Below are 26886 nucleotides of genomic sequence, written 5' to 3' on the forward strand. Positions count from 1 at the left end.
CTTCCATAACTGCAAGAGGCATCCGTGGCGAACAAAAAGATCTCTCAATTGAAGACCAGGTGACCCCAGATGAGATGTCAATCAAGATCTGCCCCCTCTGAGTTCTTTAAAAATGGAAGCTCCAGTCTTGACTTCATAATGGCTTGATTGCAAACATCACAGGCCTTCCTGTTAGCACAGCCCTAAAAAAGAACATCATTTCAGACTGCATTCTGATTGGGAGAAACAATCAGGAATTAGATTGGCGGACCTGAGTTAGAACCCCTATCCCACCACTTCCTGTGTGCCATTGGGCAAATTACTTACTCTCTCAGATCCTATGTCTTTGTATATAAAAGGATAATTTTAAGACGATACTAAATATCCTGGTGAAAGCATTAAATAAGGAGTCTGGCACATGTTAGGTGGGCAACAAGTACTGGAAATAATGGATCATGATATTTAATTTAAAGTTGTAGGTTTGGGGGTCTTTGTTAAAATAATGTAAAAGATACTTGTGAAATTTCTCTGTGGATACAATGTAATACAAATTCAAAGTGAAAAGGAGTTAGTCCCATTACCAGAAAGAATACAAAAACAAGCAGCAACAAAAGCAACAAACAAAAAACAAAAAGACTCCTGGTAATCATAAACACAGATGTGTTCTCTTAAAGACTGAGATTCAAATTGCCAAGGACATTATTTTTTGATAAAGCAGTGCAAGTGCAAAGATATATAAGTACCCCCGTCAAGCAGCTCACGGCTACCTCCTAGCACTGTCGTCAAACCCTCAGTAACTCCCCAGTGCTGTTCCTGTCCTTTCCAGTCTTGTCTTTCGCCGACTCCCCTTGACCTTTCAGCGCTGGTGAACTTGGATTCCTAGCCCTGCATTTGTTTTCCCCAGTTCAGCATTCTTACTGTTGTCATTCCATTTGTGTCTCTCGAAATCCTTCTATCCCTACCCACAACCCTACCAATTTTCTCCTCCTTCAAGACTTGATCAAATCTCCCCTCCTCTAAAGCCGCCTCAGAATCATCACTTTCTGCTCCAAAATCCCATGGTGCTTCTCTTCTGTAGAACTAATTTGGCCAGCTAATTAGAGTGGGCATGTGTCATTCTTTTAGGCTACTCTGCATCTGAAGCCCTTTCTTAAGTTTGAGGGAAGCAGAGCCTGCCTATGGAAGTTGAAGATGCTTGAACATTTTCCCAGCCTCCCCTGCAGTTAAGACAAGGGCACGTGACAGAGGCTGAGCCAATCGGATGCATTCACCCCACTTGGCTGTGGAAGTCAGGGATGTGGAAGAGCAGAGACCCTGCAGTTCTGAAGCAGTTGAGGGTGCTGCCTGTGGAGACAGCTGCGTTTGGTTTCCTGAGTCAATGATGGCAGAAAGTCTAGCAGTAGCGGCAAATAGGCACACTGATTGGTCTGTGCTCTGTGGTAGGAGTGGCAAAGTCTTCACCAAACTTCATGGCATGATATGGGCATTGCTTTTGGCTACTTATCTCCAAGACTGATTCTCCAGCTTTGCTGAAGGTTTAGGGCCAAAAATAGGAGATTTCAGCATAGTAACTGCTTAAAGTGCAATACAAGGCCACTCTGGGAATTTCTTACTGCTTGTCTTTTTAGAAACTTGCCTCCAGCCGTGGTTAGTGGGCCTTCTTTCTTCCTAGGCCGTGCCCACAGAGGAATTTATAGCAGTATTTTTGGATGTTGCAATGTTTTGGGGTCAATGCTGACATTTGGGAGAGGGAGAGATGCTAGTTTTCCTGCAATGTACAGGAGAGTCACACACAATGAAAAAGTATCTGTCATCTCCTGTCCTTTTCAAATGTCCCCAGGTTAAAAAAAACACTGTTTATAATTATCTGAGTCTAGAATCTGACTCTGTTTTACATACAAAAACAAAATATTTGGGACTTTTTGAGGGAAGACTGTATTTGGTTTGGAACTTCCCCAAGGGTCTTTGCTATTTAGAGACATCACATCTTTAAAGATGGCAATGGTGCGTGTGGTGATGTCAAGGCGACGCCTGAGGTTCAGAGCTTGAGTGTCACCCCCTGCACTTCCTAGATTCTGTGGGTCCCACAAGCATCTTACTCCTTCATTGTGTATTTTGTAGTGTCCTCCTGGCCAAGCACTTGTATATTGTAGACATATTTTTATGTATTCCTTAAATTGCTTCCCTTTATTTCTCCTTTATATTACCATTAGGAAAGTATATTCAATTTTTTAAGTTCATTTAAATTTTATTTGAAGATAGTCATGGTGGCATTCTAAATTACTTGTTATAAAAATGAACAAGTACCATGACCATGACCCTAAAGCCCTCTCTTATTTTCCCACAGTCTTTCAGCCTATCCCCTCCTAAACATGTTTGTTACTCAAGATCCATCAGGGTGGAATTTTCAACGTTATTCAATTTTTTTTAAGATAACATACTTTCCTTCCTGTTAGTTATATACATAAATGCCCTCAGAAAATGACTCTATTCTCACAACCATAACATCTTGGGTTAATATTGATTGAAGATTCAATGGCACATTTCAAATGCTGATGGGAGGGGGCTTTAAAACTATCAACTCTCAGGCTCCTAGGAGCTCAGTTTCTCTCTAAGCTTTATGGGGTGTAAAAAGCATATAGTGACCCAATCCACACTCTGCTCTTAATGGCCATGTGAGGGAAGAAAGCTTTGCTTTATCTCTCTGAATGCTTAGAAGGATTTAAATATAAATTAGCACAGGATTTGAAAAACAGAAAAGAAGTACCATCATATTCTCTTTTTCAGTTACCAATCATCAAATTACAGTTGGTGAACTTTTGGGCAGACTGAGCTACTTGGCCTCATGGTGAGAACACAAAAAGACTCCCCAGGACAAGGTGTCCTCAGCCAGCTCAAGTGCAGATTGCAGATGGAGCCTCAGTGCCCAGACCACAGTGCCCAAAGGCTTTCTTTTTTTTTTTTTGAGACGGAGTCTCGCTCTGCCGCCCAGGCTGGAGTGCAGTGGCCGGATCTCAGCTCACTGCAAGCTCCGCCCCCCGGGTTCCCGCCATTCTCCTGCCTCAGCCTCCCCAGTAGCTGGGACTACAGGCGCCCGCCACCTCGCCCGGCTAGTTTTTTGTATCCAAAGGCTTTCTTACCGGTTTCAAGCCTCCTCTTGAATGACAGTCATTCTGAGGATGACATTTTGGGGTTAGAATGCTCCTTGACTTTAAAAAACAAACAAACAAACTGAACCTTACCATATTTTACTAGTGGTCATTGGCTGTTGACAACCTTTGTACTATATGTTTTTGCTGGAAATCAAAGTGTGTTAGTCAAATGCCCTTTCAAAACCCTATTATCTCAGCATGCAAAGCCAGCATCTGAGGATTTTCCACATAGAATCAACCGGTGTGTACTAAAAGACGTATGTACAGAAAAGGGGAGCTATGGTTTTAAAGAAGACTGAGTTTTCATCATTTTGAAACTGTATAAATTAACATGAGTTTCAAATCAACAGTCTGCAATTTTGATTTTATCAACTCAAGAAGCCTTGATCCATGGGAGTGACATAAAATGTTCTGGAGATTTTAATCAAGATGAGATAATGCATATAAAAGTGAACAGTGAAGTCCCACACAAAGTATTTTAGGATATGCTACTAATTTTCGTAGTCTCCAGGGCAATGTTTAATACAAATTTGCAAACAATACAATAAATATACTCTGAAGTTGGATTCTTGTAGTTTAACAGCTACTCATTGCAAAAAAGAAAAAACTGAAAATAATGGGCAACTTCTTAGAACATTCATTAATGACTTTTCTTTTAAAAAATGGATTTTACCTGTTTTATTTTGCGTCAACCAGATATAACCTGAATGAGCAAAAAGAATAGTTGACCAAAAAGAATAGTATTTTTTTTTTTCAAATATGTCACCTTTATATGCTGGAAATATTTGCTCAAGATGTGATTCAACTGTGTCTGCCACACTGGAGAGCTTTAAAGAATCCTTTTACATTGAAGTGTCAATTATTTCTCTCTTCTTTTCAGGCAGGTGAGTACCCGCTCATCATTGTCAGTTCATCTCATTTTCATTTTCAAAATGCTAACCTAGAAAGTGGCCGGGTGATTTGTCTCTGTCTCCTTGTTTTCACAGCCCCCAGCGCAGTCTTTCTTTTTTGTCCTTGTCAGTTTCATAACTTTGACCTCAAGGATGTTTTTCAGCCCACAGAGCAACTTGCAGCTTCCCAGGCTCTGCTGTGCAAAGATGCTTTTCATTTTGTGAGAACTACCTGTGCCTTGATGTGGTAGAGATACTTCCCTTCTACAAATTCAGCAAGGCACGATAACTTGTTTTCTTGATTTTCACACTGACTCAAACATTTATTAGGCATAGTACTCTAGCAATGTTGGGAAATACATAGAAGAGTCCCCCCATTTCTTGACCTTAAGAACCATACATAAAATAAGATGGAAATAACATGTGCTGAATGCAATAGAACTGCTCCATCCAATAGAATAATTGCCAGTTAATTGGTTACTGAGGCATTTGAAATGTGGTCTGAATTGAGATGCACCATTAATTGTAAAATACACATTGGATTTCAAAGATTTACTGAAAAAATGCAAAGCATCTCAATTTTTAAATACTGATTACATGTTAATGTGATAATATTTTGGATATGTTGGGTTAAGGAAAACATATATTAAAATTAATTTAACCTGTTTCATTTTACCTTTTTTCATGTGGCTACTAGAAAACTCAAAATTGCATCTTTGGCTCACATTATTTCTATTAGGCAGTGTTGTTATAGAAGTTTACAGAGGAGTAGGGGAGTATGTCCTATATATGTGGTAGGATAGACACAGAGAGCCATGGTGAACAGAAAGCTATCTGAGAGGAGGTGACACTGGAGCTAAGTCTTGAATGGTGGCAGACTCTAGACACACAGAGTGGAGAAGGGATCTCAGCCAGCAGCAGAGAGGCAATGCTGTGTAATGGGCAAGGCAGGCTTTGGATGACATCTCAACTCTCTCTTATGATAAATTAGTACAGTGCCTAGAACAAGAAAAAGCACTTAATAAGCGGTATCTAATTTTACCAGGATGTGAATGTCAGCAAGGTTAAAGGATGATTTAAAGGATGTTAAAATGACTTCTAACCTAAAAGTCATTTCCTTAGCTACCATGCCAGAGACACCACCACTAAAGCCTTGCCTCTCCTTTCACATCGCTGCTTATAAAATAATGGCTTATAATCTGAATGAATCCCAAATTCTACACAGTACATATTCATGAACAGAGGAAAAAAGCGATACTTCCCAATTGACTTTCATTGTCCTTCTTCCATAAGTGACTTTCTAACATTTGATAACCTTTTTTTTTTTTTTTTGCATGTGGAAATAAAAGGTTAGAAGTAAAAATGGACAATTATCTTTCCTTTTCTGATTGAAATCCTTAATCATTGTGAACCTCCCCAAAATATTCAATGGTCCACATGTATCCACATCAAAATTATGGATGGCTGTGGAAACTAGACCAAACTCTGAGGATGACAGAGTGGCAATTACCAAGTGACACAAGACAAGCTTGGCATATGGCCAAGTTCCCTGGCATTTGGCCAATTTCCCGTTAACGCCATATGGATTTACAGAAGGGTTTTATGGCATGCTGATATCTTACTGAAATACTCCAAGAAACTAATATTAGATCAGCACCTGATAGGTTACTTGGAGGATAATTGACTGGAGAGATCATTATAATTTCATACAGAAGTGAGCTTCTGTTAAGGACTGGTGCTTGCCACCGGATGGTGGGCTAAGAGTTGTGAGGTCCTCAGATATGACGGTGGCCCCAAACAAATATATTCTGTCTTCTATCCCGAGGTTCTGGCTGCAGCAGCTTTAAGAGGACCTTTTCTAGAGGAATGAAGACAAAGTCTACACATGACTGTTGATTCAAGCACAAACCCCACAGGCAACTATCTTCTAACTTGGTTCCCCTTGCATTTCAACTTCTCTTTCCCCCAGTTATCTGTTAAGAGAGCCTGAAAAGGGTGTATATTGAGAGCCCCCATTCACCTCCAAGTTTTACCTCTAGTAGCTGCCTTTATGATAATAATAATAATAATAATATCTAACATTACTGAGCACTTACTGTAGTATACTATTTGTTCAATCCTCATAATACCACCATGCATTAGATATGGTTTAATTTATTAAGTTATTTACTAAATATAAATTTATTTATTAATTTATTAGCTCTTACAGTTTCTGTGAGTCAGGAATTCAGACGAAACATAGTAAGTATAATTTATCTCTGCCCCATGAGGTCTGGCTCAGCTGGGGGACTTGGAGACTGCAAAGTTCTAAAGGCTCATTCACTCACGTCTGGTGGTTGACGCTGGCTGTCAGCTACGGGTCTAGATGGGGATATCAGTTGGAACACCCACATGTGGCCTCTCCATGTGGCTTGGGCTTCCTCACATCATAGTGACTGCGTTTCAATGGCAAGTGTGTGTGAGTGTGTGTGTAAGTGTGTGTGAGAGAGACAGAAAGAGAAAGAGAGAGAGCGAGAGAGAGAGAGAGAGAGAGAGAGAGAGAGAGAGAGAGAGAAAGTGCCAGGCAGAAGCCCTGGCTGGAAATCACATCACTTCTGCCACATTCTTTTATTGAGCCAGTTTCAAAGCTCAGCCCAGATTCAAGGGAAAGGAATACAGATCCCATCTCTTAATGAAGGAATATCAACATCACTTCACGAGACTAGCATGTGGGATGAAATATGTATTGGTGCAGCTGTCTTTTGGAAAATATAAACTGCCACACACCTGTGTTTTATAGATGAAACACCAGAGGTTTAAAGAGGATAAATAAATTGCTTGTGATTACACAACTGGTAAAAAGAAAAGCCGAGATAGAATCTACTGGTTTCCAGAATCCATGCTTTAAAAAAAATCAGTGTTACACTATATCCCACCCCAAATTCTTTCCAGCTTTAAAATTTTAAAGAAAAAATAAATTTAAAATAATGGATTTCAATTTCTATTATAAAAAGTATGCCACAGACTTCATAAACCTGGAGTCGGGGGGGTAAAACAAGATCACAATTATTTTAATGTCCAAATTACAAGAGCTGAAGCCTCTAATAATTCAAGTCCTTGATCTTACTGTTTTCCCTAAAATTTCTTTCTCGCTATTTCTATAGCTCCTAAAGAGGTATGTCTTATGTGCCTACAAACCTATCTGTCCTCCGCGAGACAGATACCCTGACTTTGTTTCCTCTGCCAACAGTGGGACTTCTGAGAACATCGGTGACAAGGGAGCTGGGTCTTCTCTCTACAGGAGCAGCTGGGGGAGCCAGAGGAGAACTGGTTTTGCACAAAGATAGGAACAAAGACACACATACTAACTCCGAGCCACATTTTGTCTTGTCACCTAGGCAAAGAAGTAGCATAGCCTTTCCCAGAGACTGACAGGGTCCATGAAAGCTGATCCTTCCATTTCATTTCCATGTCATTCTCATTCCCTTTCACTGATGCTAATCCTTCCTTCCTTCCTTCCTTCCTTCCTTCTTTCCTTCCTTCCTTCCTTCCTTCCTTCCTTCCTTCCTTCCTTCCTTCCCTCCTTCTTTTTTTTTAAAAAAAAAAAAAAAAAAAAAAAAGCAGCTGCTGGGTGCCTGTAATCCCAGCACTTTGGGAGGCCGAGGCGGGCAGATCACGAGGTCAGAAGATGGAGACCATCCTGGTTAACACAGTGAAACCCTGTCTCTACTAAAAATACAAAAAACTAGCTGGGCATGGTGGCTGGCGCCTGTAGTCAGGCGAATGGCGTGAACCCGGGAGGCGGAGCTTGCAGTGAGCTGAGATCCTGCCACTGCACTCCAGCCTGGGTGACAGAGCGAGACTCTGTTTAAAAAAAAATAAAAGCAAAAGAATCCACCCCATCCTATCCTTATGCTATCTAGGACAGGCCGTAATTCAGCCTGGGTGTCCAAACTTACTTCTACAAGGGTTAGGAAGACTTATGTTTTTCCTTTCCACCAAAAAACTGCAACAAAGTCTACTGGAAAAGCTCAGCTCATAACAAAAGAACTTATGTACCAAACATAACCTCTGACTTCTGGGGCTAAACATGAATCTTCTGGTTATAGGTGACCTCACGTGGCTGCCAAAACAATGGGTGCACGTTTCCTTTTCATTTGGATGTCTCAAAGAACAGTGAGGTAGTTTTCCCTAAACAAAAGAGGAGTTAACTCAAAAACAAATTCTCTTTTTGTACACTGCTCAAAGCTGTGAAAAAAAGTTTTCCCAGGCTTCTTTCTACTTTAGCGAGATATCAAGGCCACAGCTTCAGAACTCTTTGCAAGAAGAAAAATTCCTGCTAAGATGTAGCTCAAATATGGGAGCCCAGCTGTGGGGCAGGTAGCAGAAGGCTCTATATTCCACAGCGGGCCTTTCCCTCATGGGATTAGGATACTACTAGTAATAGCAGTGGTAGATAATGAGGAGAAGGAGAAGGAGGAGGGGAAAAGGGAGAAGGAGAAGGTGCAGGAGGAGAGAAGTAACATGCATTGAATTCTTTCTAAGTGCTGAACATAGTGCTAAATGCTTTCATTTAGTTGGAACAGCTAGATGAGGTAGACACTGTTAGGTATGTGTATGAAAAGATGCCATTTTTTTTCAGATGAGGAAATTCAGGTTTAAAGATGTTCAGAGTTGAGAGTTGTCCAAGTCCACACAGCTTCTAAGAGGTGAAGCCGGGATTTATTAATAGACCCAAGTATTTTTACTCCTTAACTCGTCCATAGTTTATGTCAACAGCTAACTAGCTGTTAGCTGTTGTTTTCCTAAGAAATCCAGTTAGTCCAAACTTTATTAAACACTCACTGTGTGCACAAATCCATGCTAGGTCCTGGGATGACAGAAATGGAATAAGATCCTGTTCCTGCCTAAGGAAGCCAGGGGTTCAATAGGGAAGACAACATGCATAGTACGAAAGGCTCTTAGGGTCCTCTGGGATCACCAAGTAGGGAGGGATTAGTTTTAACCCTGATGCGATCTAGAGAAAATTCTAGAATGTGATTTTTGCAATGGAAATTAGCTTATAAATACAATTTTGATAGGTAGAAAAGAAAGAAAGGGAAAGACATTCTAAATGAGGAAATCATATTAAGAAAAAAGAAGACAAATGGTCTGTTAAAATGTGTGGTGTGGAGAAAGGAAGGTTGAATTGTCAGGAGATGGATAGAAAGTTAGGTGGTTTGGGTGAGAGCCTCAAAAGATGGATCAGGAAAGAGAGAAGGGAAGTCAGTTGTGGTAGGCCTTGCTTGTCCACAAAGGAGTTTGGAATTGTCCTGTGGACAGGGAGAGCCATTCAGAGGCTTTTGTGCAGAGGAGTGGCAAAATTATCTAGGTGTTTTCAATACTAGGTAGCTCCTGTAACTCCTCTAATGGACAGAATTTTTGGATCCACCTTGCATACTTTCAAGCTGGTTGGGGTACCCCAAAGGGAGAGCCAGACTCATCTTTCATCTCCAGGGCTCTATTTTGTTTCCTTGGGTTGGATTTTTAGTGGCATTGCCTTTCATGTGGCTTTCAAGTTACTTAGATGCATTCCAACAGTGGGGGAAAAGGCTGGGATTTGTGCTTAAATTCTCAACCAGAGGCCAATGACTGGCAGTCATTCCCAGGGAGGGCAAAGGTTTGCAAGAGGGGAGAATGTGTGTGGGAGAAGAGCAAATCCACTACAGTCCTGAAAGTGAACTGGGAGAGGGAAGGGCAGGAGGAAGGGTTACTTCACGGTTACAGCCTTTTCCTGGGCCTCTGCAATTACATGTGTTCATCTTTGTATTTTTAGCCTTGCACAATTAAAATAATTTCTCTTTATGGAAAGCCTAAGACATGAAAATTTTCCGAATGATTTGTTATTCCTTTTTGATACCGTAGAGATCTTCTTCACTGAGATCTATGAGGAGACTCATCCTTGTTAAGTAGCCTTTGTGAGAATGATCTGGAGTCCAGAAAAGTAATTGCTACAATGCCCATATAATCTCTACCTTGACTAACCTTGTAAAGCCTGAGCAGACACCTCTGTCTGTGCTGCTGGCTAGATTAGAGTAGGTGGAATCAGATATTGTGAGAAAATAAAGCAGGCTTTCTGCCTCCGTGAAAATTTCTCTTTTCAAACTGACAACAGCTTATAAACTGTCTAATTCCACGTGGGCTGCCATGCTTACCCTCAGGCGCTGAGTAGCTCTGGTGTGCAGCTTAAAAGTTAGTCCACCGGTCAGAACAGTTATTGGTTGGCCACTGAATTAGGAGGGGTATAGAAGGCATAGAAAACCATATCCTCATGTTTAAGTAAAGAGATAATACCCACATGCAAACTTATGCAAACTGTTCACCAAGCCTGTAGAAGAAACTCTTTGACATTGTTTGGAAGAATGGAGTAACTGGAGTGCAGCTATCACTTCTGTACATTAGGAGGCAGGTCAACCCAGAGGCCAGGGTAGGGGCCTGCACAGGGCATTTGGCCTAGACTTCCTAAGCTTGTCATGTGCCTCAGACGTAGACATTTGACCGTACCAATGTAGGTCAAAATGGGATGAGTCCTAGAACTTGTGAGATACACTGACAGCTCTAGAGGGAGAGGACATTCCTCATCAGCCTGAAGTGTATGTGCTAGTCTATATTACCCATTGTGCTCTATAATTCAAGTGTTTTAAATAGATTTCATAATTGTCTGATGATGGCACAATTATATTGCATTGTGTTTGTGTGTGTTAATGTTAATTAGGAAGTTTCTAAAATGGCCAGTCTTGTAAGTCTGTAGAGCCATTTTGTTATTATTTATTTTAATATACCAGGAGCCTCAAAGAATTGAAGTATGTTACCAGCAGCGAATCCGTACAGGTCTGCAGCAACCTCTATTCTTGCCTCCTCAGAAGAAAGAATTTAACTGAAGGGCATAAGGCAGAAGGAGTGAACAAGGCAAGTTAGGCCGGGCGCGGTGGCTCACACCTGTAATCCCAGCACTTTGGGAGGCCAAGGCGGGCGGATCACGAGGTCAGGAGATCGAGACCATCCTGGCTAACACGGTGAAACCCCGTCTCCACTAAAAATACAAAAAATTCTCCAGGCGTGGTGGCGGGCGCCTGTAGTCCCAGCTACTCGGGAGGCTGAGGCAGGAGAATGGCGTGAACCCGAGAGGCGGAGCTTGCAGTGAGCCGAGATCACGCCACTGCACTCCAGCCTAGGTGATAGAGCGAGACTCCGTCTCAAAAAAATAAAACCAAAAACAAGGCAAGTTTTAGAGCAGGATTGAAAGTTTATTTTAAAAATTAGAGCAGGAATGAGAGGAAGTAAAGCACATTTGGAAGAGGGCCAAGCCAGTGACTGGAGAGATCAAGTATGTACTTTGACCTTTGACTTGGAGTTTTATATGTTGGCATGCTTCCGGGGTCTTGCATTCCTTTTCCTGTGATTCTTCCCTTGAGGTGGGCTGTCCGCATGTGCAGTGGCCTGCTAGCACTTAGGAGAGGAGCATGTGCAGTGTTGGAGTTGTACACATGCTCACTTGAGATGTTCTTTCCCTGCCAGCCAAATGTCCCTAGGAGGTCAAATGCCAGCTAAACTCTACCATTTTGCCTCTTAATGAGCATGCTTCAGCCCTCTGGCCCAACTCCGGAGATCTTACTGGGAAGCTGCTGATCGTCAGTTTCAGGTTTTTTCTACCTATTAGGAGATTGCCTTTCCCTGGTACTGGCTGCAACCAATTATTATTTTAGAGAAACAGTGTAACCACCACTTGACCATAACCTGATGGCTGCCTGACATTCCTGGTGGTGGTAGGGAGCCTTCTCTTGCCCTGCTCATGCCTGACTAGGTACCTACAAATGGAGCCTCACTTGACCTCCCTGCACTCTGAATATGGGGAAGTTATGGAGCTTCGTCACTTGTCTCCTGAGTCCCAGCCATAGAGGAAAACACCTCCAGGTTTGGAAAACTGGTGTGCATTAACATGAATTATATGTGTGTCAGTACTTAAGCTTGCCCATTTTAGGTCCTGCTGACTGAGCTGTCCATCTTCCCTGAAGCAGTCTATAGCATTTTTTCTCTTTTTTTATAATAAAAATTTAAAATATTTTATTAAAGAGACAGGTCTTGCTATGTTGTCCAGGATGTAGTGCAGTAGCTATTCACAGGCACAATCCCATTGCTGATCAGCCCGTGTATTAGTCCATTCCTGCACTGCTATAAAGACATACCTGAGACTGGGTAATTTATAAAGAAAATAGGTTAATTGGCTCATGGTTCTGCAGGCTGTACAGGTTTCTCCCTCTGGGAGGGCCTCAGGAAACTTACAATCATGGTGCAAGGTGAAGGGGAAGCAAGCACATCTTACATGGCAGGAGCAGGAGGAAGATAGACAGTGGGAGGTGCTACATGGTTTTAAACAACCAGATTTTATGATAACTCCATCACAAAACAGCACTAGGGGGGATGATGCTAAACCATTTGAAACCGCCCCCATGATTCAATCACCTTCCACCAGGCCCCACCTCCGACACTGGGGATTACAATTTGACATGAGATTTGGGTGGGAATTCAGAGCCAAACCATATCAGCAGAGGAGTTTTGACCTGCTCTATTTCCAGCCTGGGCCAGTTCACCCCTCCTTTGGGTACCTGGTGGTCCCCCAGTCCAGGGAGTTTACCATATTGGAAGCAAGCTTAATGCAGACACCTGATCAGCATAGCACCCTACATCCCAGGACTCCTGGGCTCAACTAATCCTTCTGCCTCGGCCTCCTGGCTACAGTTGCATACCACCAAGCCCAGCTTTGTAGCGTTTTCTTGTTCTCAAAGCATTTAAGGGGTAGTCTATGAGCACTTGTTAAATCTACCAAAAATGAGAACCTGGAGATTCTGTGTGGAGACAGCACACATGAGGGTTGAGCTGAGAAGATTCCAGCCTAGGAAAATGAGTAACACTGCAAGTGCTGTTAGCTAATCCTGCCACGTGCTCGGCTTGGACTACACTTTGACTGATTCTGGCCAAACTCACCTAAGATGGCCAGTTTTAGTGCGAAGGTTTGCCTGTGTGCATATGACTTTGGGTCCACACACAGTTATTCTGATCAAATACCTGGGGCCCGTGTTGCCTACACAGGGTATCCAGCCACTGTCCTAGCTCAGCTTCCAGAATAAATCTTTATTGATTGTTAGAAAAAAGTAAGTTTGACATACAAAAACCCTCAATAACCCTGCATTTCACTCGTTTAACAATGATTTACTGAACAGCCCCAGCTGCCAAGGGCTGCCCAAGGCATGGGGTAGAACAGTGACCAGGACAGGCCCTGCTGTCCCCAAGCCCACATGCTGTGGTGGGAAGACAAGAACAAACAAGTAAATAACTAAACCCACAAGAAGATTTCACATAGCATGTGAAGAAAATAACATGGGGTGATTTGATAGATTAGGCAGCAACTTTAGATTATATGGTCAGAGTTCACTGCCAGAGGAAGTGATGTTTGAGCCTATGACTTGTACCTACATTTAGAGCTGAACATTTAGAGCTTTTTATTGTGTCCCATAACTATATAGAGCTCCCTGATGCAAGAATTCCACAAGAAACAATAGTTACCTGGATAACACTCAAGTCTCTTACTTAAGGTAGTCTCATACATGCTTAATTATCTCTGAGTCCAACCAATATCCTCTGAGAACGTTTGATTTTTACTTTTGTGGACAGGGCAGGCTACTTGCTTGTGGGGAAGTGTCAGAGTTGGTTGGCTGCTCCTGCTGGTTGGAGATTAGTTAGAATTGCCTGGTGTTATTTACAACTTTTTCCTTCCCTTCATTTTTATTGCTATAAAGATTTTTTTTTTTTCTGGAAGGTTCTTTTATTTGAGGTATGATGATATCAATGCAACGAATTTTGCAAACCACCAGTGAAGATTTGTCTTACTGTTTTATTGTAACATCTAAAGTCTTTTTCTCTTTTGCCACTGCCCTGTAGTCAATGAGCAGAAGAAATACTTTCAAAGTGGCTGCTGACTCAGTATCAATGTGTGGTCCACTGGTACTTAAAGATGCAGGGCATTTCCAAGCTTTCCATAAGGGAATAATTAAACCACCGCAGGTAATAAAGAATTAATTTTGAAGGATATTAAGCACCCTTAATTAGCACATTTGAGTTTCGTTTCCCCACAGGGAAAATATTCTCATGGCAACTTGCCATGTCAGAGCTTCTAAAACTTCTCCCTAAACTTATAGCTGAAGCCAGTTTTACTATGCAAATGAGGACTGCAAAAGTCTTTTAAGCCAACTCATTCATAAGCATTTAAGAAGCTCCAGGGCCTCTGGATTTTGTTAATAATTCTGTGGCAATCACTGGGGAAGTCTTCTGAATATATAGCTAGTAAATTCAGAGTGCCTAAACCTAATAACCCACATCTGTGCAGATTTTTGAAAGCTTGTTTTTTCCCTAAATCCTGATTATGCTGTAATTTAACTGCATTTTAAAGTTTAAGTGAAATCAGAGATCATAAAAATGCCAGACAAATAGATACATCTCAGCTTAGACACATCCATCACATGGAGTTGATCGTTTACAACATCACATGCAATTAGGGCAGCACAAGGTATCACAGTTTATGGGTCTCAGATTCAATTAAATGAGATCAATTAATTCTCTGGCATATTTACGATATGATTCTCCTATTAAAGTATCTATGCTACATTGAATTTAACAATGAAAGTGGGCTAATCTGTTTGGTTATTATGTAGATTAACATATTTTTTAATTTTAGGGGAAGACTTTAAAAATTATATGTCTTTTCAAATATGACCATGTAGAGATTACTTTCATATATGTTAATGATTGCCAAGTAATGATTATTTTAGACTTAGATATGAACACCTGCCCAAGATGTACTTCTGAAGGCAACATTAATGATGAACAATTACTGCAAGGGAAGGTTACCTTTGAGATTCTACTCTCTTGGATCCACACATGAGAATGACCTTGAACTCTATCAACCGTTGAGGGAAAGGAAGAATACAGTCTTTTGATTTAGTATCATTGATTCTCAGATTGTGCAGAGTGATTTCTGATGTTGAACTTCTCACAATTAAAAACAGCGCAGAAATGTTCAAAGTGCAAGGAAGGGAAGTTGGCAAGTAACCGGTACTGCCAATACAACTATATGGCCTGAACCCTTTGCTTTTTTCTTCCCCACTGAGATCCTGTAGGCAGCCAGGAACATATTATGATATGGCCTTTTGGATGCTTTTAGGACTTGATGTAGGATGAAGAAAAAAGTGATTTATTTCTTTGGCTTTTAAAATTTCTCTAACTTTTGAGCATGCTTCTGTCTGACAGTAACTGCCTCCTGCTTTGTCTTTTCTTTCTCCATTTCGTTTCATTCCTTGTTTCATCTGCCCTCTGAGAGAGGAGAAATATAGGACAGAAGATGTCCTAAAGTATTAGCGCATTGCCCAGTTTGTGTTATTGGAGATTTGTGTTATTGGATATTTTTGGATAGCAGCAGAACAGGGTAGAACAGGGCAGGAGGCTAAGACATGTGTGCAAAGCCAAGAAGTGTGATACCATGGGGATCTAGGCTTATAAGCAAACCTCCCACTAGGTAGAGTCAGTAGGCAGTAAAGGCTCTGGAATGCCAGGGTAAGCCTTTGGTATGATTATATAAGCAATCAGAGTGCCAGAGGCAGACATATGTAAGGCAAGATGGTTTAAGCATGAAACAGTAGACAGTGCCCTGATGAAGACACCTTAGAAATGGGGATACTTTTGCCTCAGCTACGTATCTTTCTATAGAATTTCGGTTGGACTATACAATCTAAAACAGCAGGCACCGTGTCTCTTTTGCTCAGTATTTTATGTTTAACTCTTGGCATTGAGCTTCGTAAATATTTGTTGAATGAATGAATGAATTCTGAGACTGAAGTCCATCCTAGTACTGCATCCCAGGATCTGTAGGTGAAACACAACTCCTCCTCCTCTTCCTCTGCATCTTCCTTTTTCCTCCTTCTCATCATCAAAATGACTGAAGCCACTTTTTACTGAACACTGACCACATGCCAGGTGTTACACTGTGTGCTTTACATTCATTATCTTATTTGAAACTTACAACAATTCTATGGGGTAGGTGCTGGTTTCTTTGAACCTCTTTAAAAGGGATTGAGGCATAGAGATTTTTACCTACCAGTGATCACATAACTAGTGACTAGAGGCCCTTACTCCAAGCACAGGCATTTGACTTGAGAACCCATGCTTTCAACTGTTAAATTATACTGTGTTCTCTGTTAGCCACAGCATCAAGTTATGAATCCATTTAAATTGAGGTTTCTCAGTAGCTGTTTTGAACATCCATGTCGCACTTTGAAGTTAGACCTGGCCATGTTAATTGCTTTGGCCAATAAAATGTGAACAGGAGAAGCAACGTCACTTACAGGTAGAAGCTTTAAGCACCAGTACATGATTTATCATGCTTCTTGTTCCTACAATGGTAATCATGAAAGTGCATCTTGAGATGATAGTTTCTGGTACCCCGAATCTCTGATTAAAATGAGACCCCTGATGATCCACATTGGACATGTAGTATGAATGAGAAACAACCTTTTCATGCATCAAGCCAGAGAAAGTTTGTTTTTTTCAATTCTGTGGCACAGCAGTGCTTATTCTGATATAGATGCTCCTCATTTTTGCCCCATTCAAATAATCTAAATTTGTTCCAGAGTTGCCTACTCAAGGATATTAGTCATTCTCTAAGGATATACATGTGTGTTGAAAGAATTTGTTTAAAATTACTCAAAGATCCCATATGAACATACAAATTAAGTCACTATATGATGCTATCACATAAAGGTATAAAATAATCTTAAAAATGCAATTTTAATCTCATTAAAATAATCCATTTTGGTTACCTTCAAATGATAGATCAATAATAGTTTAATAGTATTTCTTTGTACTGCTTCCTGTATCTCCCTTTTTATTGTACTTTCTTGCATACTTTTTTTTTTTTTTAGGCTTTTAATCTCCTCCCTTTTGAGATGGTTAATGAAAAGTCTCTGAGGATGAGAAAAATATCCCTAGAATAAAACTGCTGAACAGGATCAACTTCAAAAGCATGCAGATTAAAATTTCCACATCATGGGCACATGAAAAGGGAATTATTAGGGTCCATGTCTTCCTCCCAACAGAAGGACTTCCAGATTCTGTTTTGTATTCCTGCCATCTTTCCATGGTGTTTCTTTTTTTTTGAGATGGAGTCTTGCTCTGTCGCCCAGGCTGGAGTGCAATGGCACAATCTTGGCTCACTGCAAACTCCGCCTCCTGGGTTCACACCATTCTCCTGCCTCAGCCTCCCGAGTAGCTGGGACTACAGGCACGTGCCACCACGCCCGGCTAATTTTTGTATTTTTAGTAGAGATGGGGTTTCACTGTGTTAGCCAGGATGATCTCAATCTCTTGATCTCGTGATTTGCCTGCCTCGGCCTCCCAAAGTGCTGGGATTATAGGCGTGAGCCACCACGTCCGGCCTCCATGGTGTTTTACATTAACTCCAAAATATTAAAGAGCACTTAAATGACTTCTATTTCCAAGTCACATTTACACAGGAATACCTCTTCCCCCACATGTCTAACAGTTAAACCTCTACCTCAACACTTCACATGACAGGACATTTACTGGTTGATGTAGCTGCTGACTAATTTTTGGCCAGCTTTGTGCATTTCTTCTGTGAAGACACAGTTAGCCTCTTAGTTACATCAGCAAATTGTCCTAAAGTCTGCCCTCTCCACCTATAGAGACTAAGTAAAATCGCACCCCTGACAGCCCTTCCAATATTGGAACACACATATCAGATCTCCCAACAATCTTTTATTCTCTAGTTTCTTCCATGGTTCCCAGGATAACTGGAACACAGCTGTCCCTGTGGATCCCACCTGTTCCTTACACATGGCTCAAATTCAGTTTCTTGGTCCCCTGAGATTCAAAATCCAACTCTATAATTTTTCTAATTTTCTTCTGGTTACATTCTCTAATTTGCTTGTTTGTATAAACTGCCAATATCAAAACCCAGTCTCTTTACAGGTTTCCACAAAATGACACTGGATCTAAGCAGTTTGTGTTTAAGATGTTTATAATAGCTTTGTGGCAAAAACATCCTGAGGAATCCCACAGTAGATGCATGGGCTTCTGAACCCTCCTTCCCTCCCTTTATCTCTCCCTTCCTTGCTTCGTTCCTCATTTTCTCTGCCCAGTAAAAGCTAATTCTTCTATTCATCTCAGAAATAGCAGTCACTCATTCCCAGATTTAAAAGGCTCAGCCTACCTTAAAGGTAGATTACTTCAACAAAGTCCGGGTCTTCTTTTCCTAAAACAATGAAATGTTCACCAACTTGTTACAATACACAATAACTTCCTCCTTTTAAATGTTAAACATGTTACATTATCTCATTTAAATCTTACTTTAAGCCCCGGTGGTAGACAATATGATTCCCTTTGTACATGTAAAGAAACAGGTTTCAAGAGCTCGAGTGGTTTTTATAAGGAAAAATACATTATTACTGGCAAAATCCAGCCCTTAAACCCACATTTGCCTTTTAACTCCAAAGTTGGTACTCTTAACATGGTTACTAAACATCTCCTCAGGATTTCCATATCCCTCACTATTGTGATTGTTATTCGTTGGATAAATTCCATTTTAAAAAAGTGCTCCTTTAAAAATATGGCCTCCTAAATGAATACAGTCCTTTAGGCGTGAAGACAAGGAAGTAACTGAAGATTGCAAACACTGGCCAATAGATAAAAAGAAGAAGGAAGAAGAAAGGAGAATTTGAATCCCTGTAAAATCTTCAGTTCACTAATATTTTCTTTTACCTGGCCTGTTTAGTTTATTTTGTGTCCTGTCTGGCTCCTGAAGTCATCTGAGTTTCAAGCCCTACTTTTAAATAACATGGCACATTCTTGGCTTCCAAGGATTTGATAGTTACAGTTGTAATCCTTCCCAAGCAACTCAATAGGTCTATGACTTCTGGTAACTTCTAACCTTGTTGTGGAATGAATATGAATTACCTGTCCTCTAAAACTACTGTTTGGCATGAAGTAATTCGGCAAATGAGTGCACCTAGAAAACTACCCAGCTTCTACATATGACAGGACCTTTCTATTCTCTATTTGTCTTTAAATTTTTTATTCTATACAGAAAACTATATGCTATAAGGTCATTCATGTTCTGTAGAATTCGTGAAGATCTTAGACTTTAAACCTTGGAAGTTTCAATTTTTCTCTGAATCAACACCGCTGATTGATGATTTCTATGATGCCTGTCTGTTAAAAAATTTTTCAAGGCCGGGAGCAGTGGCTCACACTGGTAATCCCAGCACTTTGGGAAGCCAAGGCAGGCATATTACCTGAGAGCAGGAGTTTGAGACCAGGCTGGTCAACATGGTAAAACCCCATCTCTACGAAAAATGCAAAAATTAGCTGGGCATGGTGGCAGGCACCTAGGAGGCTGAGGCAGAGGTTACAGTGAGCCGAAATTCCATCACTGCACTCCAGCTTGGGCAACAGAGAAAGACTGTGTCTCCATAAAAAAAAGAAAAAAAAATTCAAGTATAACCAACCAAAAATAGCACAAAATTCATCTGAACTCACTAGGCAAATGGTTGATAATCCTGCAGGCAAGTTAGACTTTTGTTGTTATTGCTGTTGTTCAGAGGCAAGGAATCCCTGGGTGACATGGAGATATTCCTAATGTCTTCATGTAGAAGTGATTAATCAAATACACAGTGCTGTGATTTGTTCAAGGTGATGATACTAGACGTGAATCCTGTCCTTGAATTCTAGATCCATCTATCCAACACAAAAATACGATTCCTATTTTATAAGTGTGAAAACTAAGATGATTTTTCTGGGCTTCACAAGATCATGTCTTTATTAATGGATTTTCTCAGAGTCATAGGTGTGTCAAAATAGAATGGGTCATTCTGTGAGGTAGTGAGCTTCTTGCCATCAGAGATGTTTAGTTATGGCTCAGATGATCACAAAAGATGAATTTTACTCATTGGTATATAAGGTCCCTTCCAGTCCTGAAATTCTGTTTCTATATAAAGTCAATAATTTCAAGCAATATTTCAAGTTATTTACTCCTCCCACAAATTGGCCAGATAATTGCTTGAGTTTCTGTTTCTCGTTGATTGTAAAAACCTTTGCACAATGGAAAGTAGAACTTAGACATTCTGGCTCATAAATCTAAATGTGTCCCCAAAAGTTTGTATGTTGGAAATTTCATTGCCATTGTGACAGTATTAACAGATGGACCTTTAAGAGATGAACAGGCCATGAGGGCTGTGTCCTCAATTGGATTAATGCTGTTATCTTGGGCGTGGATTAGTTATTGCCAAAAGTGGATTCCTGATTTTAAAAAGAGATAAGTTCAGCCCCATTCATCTCTCTCTGTCTTCATGTGTGCTTGTCATGTGATCCCTTCTGCCATGGGATGACCTTCACCAGATGCCAGTGTCATGCTCTTGGATTTCCTAGCTTCCAGAACCATGAGCCAAATAAACTTCTTTTCTTGATAAATTACCCAGTCTTTGGTGTTATGTTACAGCAGCAGAAAACAGAAAAAGACACCTGCTCCCTAAATGCTAATTACCTATATGTATATGCAGAAAATGCCATAATTGCTGATTATGTCTAGCAGGTGGTTGAATGTATGCATAAAGTTACAGATATGTAACTAGGTGAATTCAATCGCTAACTGGACAGCCCACAGACAGATCAACCTAGCTGTTTCTCACTTTTCTTTGGTAGTGTTGCAACACATTTGGCCTGGTTAAAATTTTAATGGGATTCTAACACAACATTAGTAGGCTGAAGAAAGTTGCAAGGGGAACATTAACATTTAAATAGATTTTGATTATTAGAGAGAAGTCAGAAAATCTAGCCAGTGATTTGGTTTAGCTAGGAATACCAGAGTAATTGATGGTTGTCAGTATTAGAAAAGATTTTCCAGAGGTAGAAACCGTCAAGACAAAGGAGGGAGGAGAAAGATCTTCAACATCTGACATGGTTGTATGAAAGAAGGCGAGCATAGGAGGGAGCCAGTCCTGCTGGACAACTTCCAGCAATAACATGTACTCAATTCCCATCTGGGTTACAGACCTTAACTCAGCCTAACTCCAATGCTGTGAGTTAAATACTCATTTCCTTATCTTAAGATGGCAGGAGATGCTGCGTTTTCTGCACTGCTATGGGGGATCTTCACATTGTGAGGCTAAATCCTGCTTATTTCTTGCCCAAACTCATCCTCCCCACCTCCCATTCAATATTGTATAATTGAAAACTCAAGAGATTAGTACATGGACCACAAAAAATGAGTGTAGATTTAAGATAGTTTTGCCAACCACAGCAAGGAGGTTTTACATTTATGAAAAACAACTGTACAAATAAAATTTAGCAGTATTTCCATATTATTCTCAGTGAAAACCAGGTTCCTTTAAAATCAATGAATTGTGTGTTTAAACTGAGCGCCTACCTTTAGTATTCTCCTGTGTTTTAACCAACAAATAACCTTTATTTGTATATATTTTTAAAACCTACAATAGTTGAGTGTGTATCGTGTACCAGGCATCATGGTTACTGCTATGATCTGAGATAAAACACAGTTCTCACTAAATAAACAGAAGTATTCCTTTGCCTCATCCTAAAGGCCATTTGGAATCTGGAGTGCCGGCAATGTTTTGTTTATTGTCCCTCAGCAAATCTTCCTCACTTTCTATCTTTGATCACGCCTTTTCAAATCTTACTCATTCTTTAAAGTCTGATTCCATTTTTGTGTCTTCCTTGAAGTTCCCTTGATCTCTTCAAAACAGAATGTCGTCCTCCTTTGAGCAGGAAGCGCTTGTTGTCTGCAGTACTTGCACGCTTGTCACATACTGTTGAGGGCCATCTTCAGTGGTGTTGGCATGTATTGTTATCTAGCTTTTCATGTGAGCACATCCTGCTCCCCAAATAGCTTTCATGTTCTTTTTGTAGAACAAGTACTATATAAATTCGTGTTATGTAACCCATAGTGGAAGTTCATCTAAACTTCTGGCTGTTCTCCTGCATCTAAAAAGTGGAGATTGCGGCTGGGCGCGGTGGCTCACGCCTGGAATCCTAGCACTTTGGGAGGCCAAGGTGGGCAGATCACGAGGTCAAGAGTTTGAGACCAGCCTGACCAACATGGTGAAACCCTGTCTCTACTAAATATGCAAAAATTAGCCAGGTGTGGTGGCATGCGCCTGTAATTCCAGCTATTTGGGAGGCTGAGGCAGGAGAAGCACTTGAACCCGGGAGGTGGAGGCTGCAGTGAGCCAAGATCGCACCACTGCACTCCAGCCTGGGCGACAGAGCCAGATTCTGTCTCAAAACAAAACAAAACAAAACAAAACAAAACAAAACAAGTGGAAATTGCTTACAATGTGAACTCAAATTAAGACCTGGGTATGGACCTGAGAATGAGAGAGAAAGCTCAGCCTTGTTGATATTTTCCAGTTGCTTGGAAATCAGGGTGTATTCTCAGGTGATGTTTTCTATTCAGAAAACAAAGCATGCTTTCCTAATATGCAGTGTAACTGTGTCACTTCCCCTGAACACATTTTTTTCTCCCCTTTTCTCTTGCCTTGTCCCTTCTATTTACCGACCAGCTACTTACTTTCTCACTGGGCTACATATTAGTCTGATGCATAAATTGTATTTTGGTTTCCTGGGGCAACAATTAGAAGTCTTTCTTGTATATTTACAAAGTAGCTTTCTTGGGAGGTATGCTGTGCTATCCCCCTCCTGTGACTAACTTCCCTAAGGCCTCAGCTGGGCTCAGGATAGTGTTAAAGACGTGTACTCTCGCTGTGCACAGTGGTATGCACCTGTGGTCAAGCTATTCGGGAAGGAGGCTGAGGCAGGAGGACTGCCTGAGCCCAGGAGTTCTGGGCTACAGTGCACTATGCCAAACGGGTGTCTGCACTAAGTTCAGAATCAATATGGTGACCTCCCGGGAGCAGGGGATTACCAGGTTGCCTAACGAGGGGTGAACTGGCCCAGATTGGAAACTGATCAGGTCAAAACTCCCATGCTGATCATTAGTGGGACTGCACTCCAGCCTGGGCAACATAGTGAGACCCCATCATTTAAAAAAAAAAAAAGACATGTGCTCTTAATGTCTTGGATAGTGGGTCTTTTGTGAATTGAAATAGCAGCAACTCAACCCAAAAGTGGAATTATCGAGATATGAGGCTGTTTCACAGAACTTAAGGATGAGAAGACAGTTGGCCCCTAGGTATTAAATGGAACCTGGAGCTCCAATGCCAACAGGACTCCCTGTGTGTCTCTTACCTTTAACTCTACAGGTCTTAATTCTACAGGTCTGCTTTATTTTTTTCTCTTGTTGTAGACTAGCTTCTGCTTTTTCTAGCTGTGTAATGAAGCAAGGGGGCCAAGAGCTTCTGAGTTTGAATCCTTGAATCTAAGCGTCCAGAGAAAGACTGTCTTGACCCGACTCACAACACCTGAAAAAGGACTTTTATTGCCATGTTGGGCCAATTGTCCATCCCTGGACCAATAAAATGTGATCATATTTGGAATGATATTTTACTCTACTATGTTTCTGGGGTAACCATTTAGATGCAAAGTGGTAGGAAGGAGCCATTGGCTGGAGGAGTTCTACTAGACAGATAAGGAGTAGGTGTTTGTTGAACTGTACATGGGTATAGAGAGGAATAGTTTACAAGCCTTTTCTCACATGTTATCTCATATGAGCCTAATGACAGTCAATGACAGAGTCAAGACAGGTACTGTGGATGCACAAATCACACAGGAGGGTACTGACATGTTCTTAGAAACAAAGGAACTTATGGAAGATTCATAGAAAGTACTAAATCCTCCTTTTACTGTCCAACGAAACTCACCCTTCAAAATGTTCCTGAAATCCCACCAACTTCTCAAAGTTGACGAATGGGAGAGCCACATTATCTTTTGCTCTCCTATTAGTTTAGCTTCTAAGTTCCAGGGAAGTGTAGTTTCAGGGAAGCAGGAATGAGAGAAAAGGAGAGTGAGCTGAGAAAGAGGAGATGACATATAAGGGAGTGAATAACCAAGTGGGTCACAACCTTGAAATAAAATGATGAGTTTGTATCAGGGGGTGAGTTACTAAGTGGGTCACAACCTTGAAATAAAATGACGGGGATATTTTCAGAGAGGCTGTTTGAAGCCATTGTGTGTGTCCGAGGGGTGGGGAGGAAAGGAATTAAAATGTACTCACTGTCTTCATTGCCCATGATCAAAGTCAGATCTCAGGGCATTAACTCACCAACACTATTATACATGCTTGGGGACACAGAAGGAGCTGCCAGAGAGCACATAAGCCATGGAGTAGGAGGCAAGGTACTATCAGGTCATGTAGACGGGAGTGACATGAGAAACCCAGGGTAGTCACAGAGGAAGTGTGGCTGGCCCACAAGGCTAGGCTCTACCATGACATGACTTTTGGACACAAAGACGGTGAGAGGTCTTAACAAACCTCTGCCTATGGCCTACGAGAATGCAGCTGGTGCCAACGCATATTCCAGTGTTACTAAGAAGCTGGCCGCATGGTCTGGAGTGGTGATGGCAACTTCTACTCCCGAATGAAGACTCACTTCAATGACACCTCACCTCCCTCACCCCTGGATTGACCAATCCCTTCTTTATGCCCACACTATTCTTCACTATGGATATATAAACATTTAACACAATTATTCAGATTTTTTAATTCTCCTTGAGAATACTTTTTGGGGTTAGAGTAATGTTGATTCATTTATTCAATAGTTTATTGAGTATCTACCATGTGCCAGGCAGTTTTTTTTTAAGTGCTAGGAATAGAACAGTTGATAACATAAATGCAAATCTTTTAACTTTCTGAAGCTTACATTTTAGTGCATGTGTGTGTGGGTGATTGATGAAGATATAGGTACAGTATATCTTGTGTTGATGGTGGTAAGTGCCTTGGAGGAAAACAAAGCAGGATAGGAGGAGTGGTGGTGGGGAGTGAGGGATGTAGATTAACTAGGGTGGCCAGGGAAGGCTTCAGGGAGAAAATGACATCAGGAAAAAACAAACATGCATATTTGTGTGAAAAGAGTTCCAGGGACAGAGAAAAGCAAGCACAAAGGCTCTAAGGCATGGCTGGTGTGTCCCAGGAAGAGCAGGGTGGCCAGAGTGGACTCAGGCAGAGTGAGGGAGAGGGAAGAGTAAATAAGTCAGAGTTAATATGGAGCCAAATATCACAGGCCATTGGAATAATTTGGCTTTCACTTGGGAGGGATGGGGAAGAAGCAAGGTTTTCACCCAGGGGTGATGTGACAAATTTCCATAGGATCACACTGGCTGAGAATAGACTGTAGAGGGGCAAAGGGTGAAACTGGGAGTTGGGAGGTTACTGGGGTAACATGGATTAGAAATATTGGTTGTTTGGACCAAGATGCTAGCAGGGGAGGTGGTGAAAAATGGTGAGATTATGGTTTTAAAATGGTGCTGACAGGATTTGGGATGGACTAGAAAGGAGGTATGAGAGAAAGAGAGAAGGGGAAAAAAATGACTCCACATTTTTGGCTTGAGCCAAGACTACAGGAGGAAGAGATTTTAAGGGGAAGATTAATAGTTTGGCCATGAGATGGCTTTTAGATATCTGAGTGGTGTTGTTAAATTGACAGTGGATTTAAGAGTCAGAAGGTCAGGAAAAAGTTCATGGCTAGACATATAAATACAGGAGCTATTGGCATGACATTGGAGGTCATACAGATGTCATTAAAAGCCACGAGACTGGATAAAATCGCCAAATCAATACATTCAGATAGAAAAGTGAAGAGGACAAAAGACTGACTCCTAGGCCACTCGAACTTCTAGGGGTTAGAAAAGTGAAGAGTAACCAGGAAGGAGACTGAGAAGAAATGGCCATGAGGGAGGAAGAAATCCAGAAAAGTGAGGTTTCTGGAAGCCAAATCAAGAATGTTTCAATATACAGGACCTGACATCTGGGCCAAATACTACTGACAGAGGTGTTGTGAACTGCTATGAACTGAATGTCTGTGTCCCCCAAAATTCATATGCTGAAATCCTAGTTCCCAATGTGATAGAATTCAGAGATAGAGCCTTTGGGAGGTAATTAGCTAATGAGGGTAGAACCTTCATGAATGGGATTAGTGCCCTTATAAGAAGATAAGTCACTGATCTGCGCTTTGTCTTTCTGTGCTCTCTGCCATGTGAGGATACACAAGAAAACAGCTGTTTTCAAACTAGGAAGAGGATCCTTGCCAGACACTGGATCTGCCTGCACGTTGATCTTGGACTTCCCTGCCTCTAGAACCGTGAGGAATAAATTCTGCTGTTTAAGCCACCTAGTCTAAGCAGAATGAACTAAGATAAGAACTGACCTTTGTGTTTAGCAGCATAAAGATCACAGGTGACCTTGAGCAGTTTCAATGCAGCAGAGGAGACACATGTCCAAATGGAAGTCCAAAAGAAAATGAGGGCAGAGAAATTGGAAGTACCAGTATAGGCCATTCTTCAGTTTCACTTTCAAGAGATAGAGTGGAAAGAGGAGTAAAACTCTCTCTCTCTCTCTCTCTCTCTCTCTCTCTCTCTCTGTGTGTGTGTGTGTGTGTGTGTGTGTGTGTGTGTGTGTGTGCAGTTATATGCCCATTGGAAAGGTTCAGTACAGCTTACTGGCAGCACCAGGCAGAAAATGAATGTGAGAAAAATGAACAAAAATGTCCCAGAACCAGGAATACATGGGCCATGGAACAAATTCACACATGGCTCCTGTACCAATGGGGAAATGCATTGCGGGAGGGAAGGTGCCTGCGTTAGGCCTCACAGGC

The 26886-nt window shown here is 41.2% G+C and overlaps 1 long non-coding RNA gene across 1 annotated transcript; it reads right to left on the reverse strand.

Moving 5' to 3' along the window:
• Positions 1-48: 48 nt before the first annotated feature.
• On the reverse strand, positions 49-26575 carry LOC144333396 (uncharacterized). Its single transcript, XR_013402019.1, has 3 exons — positions 26440-26575; positions 18318-18359; positions 49-182 (listed from the first exon to the last, which is right to left on the reverse strand). It is a non-coding gene; the product is annotated as an uncharacterized LOC144333396 (long non-coding RNA).
• Positions 26576-26886: the final 311 nt, after the last annotated feature.

Source organism: Macaca mulatta, chromosome 12 (genome assembly GCF_049350105.2).
Source record: "Macaca mulatta isolate MMU2019108-1 chromosome 12, T2T-MMU8v2.0, whole genome shotgun sequence".
NCBI classification, from domain to species: domain Eukaryota; kingdom Metazoa; phylum Chordata; class Mammalia; order Primates; family Cercopithecidae; genus Macaca; species Macaca mulatta.